The sequence below is a fragment of the Salmo salar genome, chromosome ssa01, assembly GCF_905237065.1.
Source record: "Salmo salar chromosome ssa01, Ssal_v3.1, whole genome shotgun sequence".
In the NCBI taxonomy this organism is placed as follows: Eukaryota; Metazoa; Chordata; class Actinopteri; order Salmoniformes; family Salmonidae; genus Salmo; species Salmo salar.
In genome coordinates, this window is record NC_059442.1 from 114,182,782 (window position 1) to 114,187,781 (window position 5,000).

The window sequence follows — 5,000 nt, forward strand, 5'->3', positions numbered from 1 at the left end:
AGATCAAGTATCAGGGCAGTGGATCCTCACGACTCTATATATTCTCATCCATACTGCCTAACACTGTCTCAGCTGTATCCATACTGCCTAACACTGTCTCAGCTGTATCCATACTATCTAACACTGTCTCAGCTGTATCCATACTGCCTAACACTGTCTCAGCTGTGTCCATACTGTCTAACACTGTCTCAGCTGTATCCATACTGCCTAACACTGTCTCAGCTGTATCCATACTGCCTAACACTGTCTCAGCTGTATCCATACTGCCTAACACTGTCTCAGCTGTATCCATACTGCCTAACACTGTCTCAGCTGTATCCATACTTCCTAACACTGTCTCAGCTGTATCCATACTGCCTAACACTGTCTCAGCTGTATCCCTGTCCAACCCTGTCTCAGCTGTATCCCTGTCCAACACTGTCTCTCAACAGCAGTAATACAGACACATGGGTTTTACTGGGGATAATAAGTTAGTTAATGAACAGGCCCTCTCTAAACGACAACACAAGAGCTACCAAACCGTAACAGCCTAGCTAGCGTCTGTCTGTCTGTCTGTCTGTCTGTCTGTCTGTCTGTCTGTCTGTCTGTCTGTCTGTCTGTCTGTCTGTCTGTCTGTCTGTCTGTCTGTCTGTCTGTCTGTCCTATTCTACACAGTCAGAGGAGAACAGTACAGTAACATGCTAGCTAGCGTCTGTCTGTCTGTCTGTCTGTCTGTCTGTCTCTCCTATTCTACACAGTCAGAGGAGAACAGTACAGTAACATGCTAGCTAGCGTCTGTCTGTCTGTCTGTCTGTCTGTCTGTCTGTCTGTCTGTCTGTCTGTCTGTCTGTCTGTCTGTCTGTCTGTCTGTCTGTCCTATTCTACACTGTCAGAGGAGAACAGTACAGTAACATGCTAGCTAGCATCTAGGAGAACAGTACAGTAACAGGCTAGCTAGCGTCTAGGAGAACAGTACAGTAACAGCCTAGCTAGCGTCTAGGAGAACAGGACAGTAACAGGCTAGCTAGCGTCTAGGAGAACAGGACAGTAACAGGCTAGCTAGCGTCTAGGAGAACAGTACAGTGACAGGCTAGCTAGCGTCTAGGAGAACAGTACAGTAACAGCCTAGCTAGCTAGCGTCTAGGAGAACAGTACAGTAACAGGCTAGCTAGCGTCTAGGAGAACACTACAGTAACAGGCTAGCTAGCGTCTAGGAGAACAGTACAGTAATAGGCTAGCTAGCGTCAAGGAGAACAGGACAGTAACAGGCTAGCTAGCGTCTAGGAGAACAGAGCAGTAACAGCCTAGCTAGCGTCTAGGAGAACAGGACAGTAACAGGCTAGCTAGCGTCTAGGAGAACAGTACAGTAACAGGCTAGCTAGCGTCTAGGAGAACAGGGCAGTAACAGGCTAGCTAGCGTCTAGGAGAACAGTACAGTAACAGGCTAGCTAGCGTCTAGGAGAACAGTACAGTAACAGGCTAGCTAGCGTCTAGGAGAACAGGGCAGTAACAGCCTAGCTAGCATCTAGGAGAACAGGACAGTAACAGGCTAGCTAGCGTCTAGGAGAACAGTACAGTAACAGGCTAGCTAGCGTCTAGGAGAACAGGACAGTAAAAGGCTAGCTAGCGTCTAGGAGAACAGGACAGTAACAGGCTAGCTAGCGTCTAGGAGAACAGTACAGTAACAGGCTAGCTAGCGTCTAGGAGAACAGTACAGTAACAGCCTAGCTAGCTAGCGTCTAGGACAACAGTACAGTAACAGGCTAGCTAGCGTCTAGGAGAACAGTACAGTAACAGGCTAGCTAGCGTCTAGGAGAACAGTACAGTAATAGGCTAGCTAGCGTCAAGGAGAACAGGACAGTAACAGGCTAGCTAGCGTCTAGGAGAACAGAGCAGTAACAGCCTAGCTAGCGTCTAGGAGAACAGGACAGTAACAGGCTAGCTAGCGTCTAGGAGAACAGTACAGTAACAGGCTAGCTAGCGTCTAGGAGAACAGTACAGTAACAGGCTAGCTAGCGTCTAGGAGAACAGGGCAGTAACAGGCTAGCTAGCGTCTAGGAGAACAGTACAGTAACAGGCTAGCTAGCTTCTAGGAGAACAATACAGTAACAGGCTAGCTAGCGTCTAGGAGAACAGGGCAGTAACAGCCTAGCTAGCATCTAGGAGAACAGGACAGTAACAGGCTAGCTAGCGTCTAGGAGAACAGTACAGTAACAGGCTAGCTAGCGTCTAGGAGAACAGTACAGTAACATGCTAGCTAGCGTCTAGGAGAACAGTACAGTAACAGGCTAGCTAGCGTCTAGGAGAACAGTACAGTAACAGGCTAGCTAGCGTCTAGGAGAACAGGACAGTAACAGGCTAGCTAGCGTCTAGGAGAACAGTACAGTAACAGGCTAGCTAGCGTCTAGGAGAACAGTACAGTAACAGGCTAGCTAGCGTCTAGGAGAACAGGACAGTAACAGGCTAGCTAGCGTCTAGGAGAACAGTACAGTAACATACTAGCTAGCGTCTAGGAGAACAGGACAGTAACAGGCTAGCTAGCGTCTAGGAGAACAGTACAGTAACAGGCTAGCTAGCGTCTAGGAGAACAGTACATTAACAGCCTAGCTAGCATCTTGGAGAACAGGACAGTAACAGGCTAGCTAGCGTCTAGGAGAACAGGACAGTAACAGTCTAGCTAGCGTCTAGGAGAACAGTACAGTAACAGGCTAGCTAACGTCTAGGAGAACAGTACAGTAACAGCCTAGCTAGCTAGCGTCTAGGAGAACAGTACAGTAACAGGCTAGCTAGCGTCTAGGAGAACAGTACAGTAACAGGCTACCTAGCGTCTAGGAGAAAAGGACAGTAACAGCCTAGCTAGCATCTAGGAGAACAGTACAGTAACAGGCTAGCTAGCGTCTAGGAGAACAGTACAGTAACAGCCTAGCTAGCATCTAGGAGAACAGTACAGTAACAGGCTAGCTAGCGTCTAGGAGAACAGTACAGTAACAGCCTAGCTAGCGTCTTGGAGAACAGGACATTAGCAGGCTAGCTAGCGTCTAGGAGAACAGTACAGTAACAGGCTAGCTAGCGTCTAGGAGAACAGTACAGTAATAGGCTAGCTAGCGTCAAGGAGAACAGGACAGTAACAGGCTAGCTAGCGTCTAGGAGAACAGAGCAGTAACAGCCTAGCTAGCGTCTAGGAGAACAGGACAGTAACAGGCTAGCTAGCGTCTAGGAGAACAGTACAGTAACAGGCTAGCTAGCGTCTAGGAGAACAGTACAGTAACAGGCTAGCTAGCGTCTAGGAGAACAGGGCAGTAACAGGCTAGCTAGCGTCTAGGAGAACAGTACAGTAACAGGCTAGCTAGCTTCTAGGAGAACAATACAGTAACAGGCTAGCTAGCGTCTAGGAGAACAGGGCAGTAACAGCCTAGCTAGCGTCTAGGAGAACAGGACAGTAACAGGCTAGCTAGCGTCTAGGAGAACAGTACAGTAACAGGCTAGCTAGCGTCTAGGAGAACAGTACAGTAACATGCTAGCTAGCGTCTAGGAGAACAGTACAGTAACAGGCTAGCTAGCGTCTAGGAGAACAGTACAGTAACAGGCTAGCTAGCGTCTAGGAGAACAGGACAGTAACAGGCTAGCTAGCGTCTAGGAGAACAGTACAGTAACATACTAGCTAGCGTCTAGGAGAACAGGACAGTAACAGGCTAGCTAGCGTCTAGGAGAACAGTACAGTAACAGGCTAGCTAGCGTCTAGGAGAACAGTACAGTAACAGCCTAGCTAGCATCTTGGAGAACAGGACAGTAACAGGCTAGCTAGCGTCTAGGAGAACAGGACAGTAACAGTCTAGCTAGCGTCTAGGAGAACAGTACAGTAACAGGCTAGCTAACGTCTAGGAGAACAGTACAGTAACAGCCTAGCTAGCTAGCGTCTAGGAGAACAGTACAGTAACAGGCTAGCTAGCGTCTAGGAGAACAGTACAGTAACAGGCTACCTAGCGTCTAGGAGAAAAGGACAGTAACAGCCTAGCTAGCATCTAGGAGAACAGTACAGTAACAGGCTAGCTAGCGTCTAGGAGAACAGTACAGTAACAGCCTAGCTAGCATCTAGGAGAACAGTACAGTAACAGGCTAGCTAGCGTCTAGGAGAACAGTACAGTAACAGCCTAGCTAGCGTCTTGGAGAACAGGACATTAGCAGGCTAGCTAGCGTCTAGGAGAACAGGACAGTAACAGGCTAGCTAGCGTCTAGGAGAACAGTACAGTAACAGGCTAGCTAGCGTCTAGGAGAACAGTACAGTAACAGCCTAGCTAGCTAGCGTCTAGGAGAACAGTACAGTAACAGGCTAGCTAGCGTCTAGGAGAACAGTACAATAACAGGCTAGCTAGCGTCTAGGAGAAAAGGACAGTAACAGCCTAGCTAGCATCTAGGAGAACAGTACAGTAACAGGCTAGCTAGCGTCTAGGAGAACAGTACAGTAACAGCCTAGCTAGCGTCTAGGAGAACAGTACAGTAACAGGCTAGCTAGCGTCTCTCTGTCTGTCTCTCCTATTCTACACTGTCAGAGGAGAACAGGACAGTAACATGCTAGCTAGCGTCTAGGAGAACAGGACAGTAACAGGCTAGCTAGCATCTAGGAGAACAGGACAGTAACAGGCTAGCTAGCGTCTAGGAGAACAGTACAGTAACATACTAGCTAGCGTCTAAGAGAACAGGACAGTAACAGGCTAGCTAGCGTCTTGGAGAACAGTACAGTAACAGGCTAGCTAGCGTCTAGGAGAACAGTACAGTAACAGCCTAGCTAGCTAGCGTCTAGGAGAACAGTACAGTAACAGGCTAGCTAGCGTCTAGGAGAACAGTACAGTAACAGGCTAGCTAGCGTCTAGGAGAACAGGACAGTAACAGGCTAGCTAGCGTCTAGGAGAACAGTACAGTAACAGCCTAGCTAGCGTCTAGGAGAACAGGACAATAACAGGCTAGCTAGCGTCTAGGAGAACAGGCTCCTGAGTGGCGCGGTGGTCCAACTGCATCATAGT

General features: G+C 48.5%; 1 protein-coding gene across 2 annotated transcripts in view; it reads right to left on the reverse strand.

The window, feature by feature from the left end:
• LOC106594265 (receptor-type tyrosine-protein phosphatase epsilon) overlaps positions 1–5,000 on the reverse strand; it is a 129,532-nt gene that overhangs the window by 68,678 nt on the left and 55,854 nt on the right. The gene's annotated exons all lie outside the window — the stretch shown is intronic.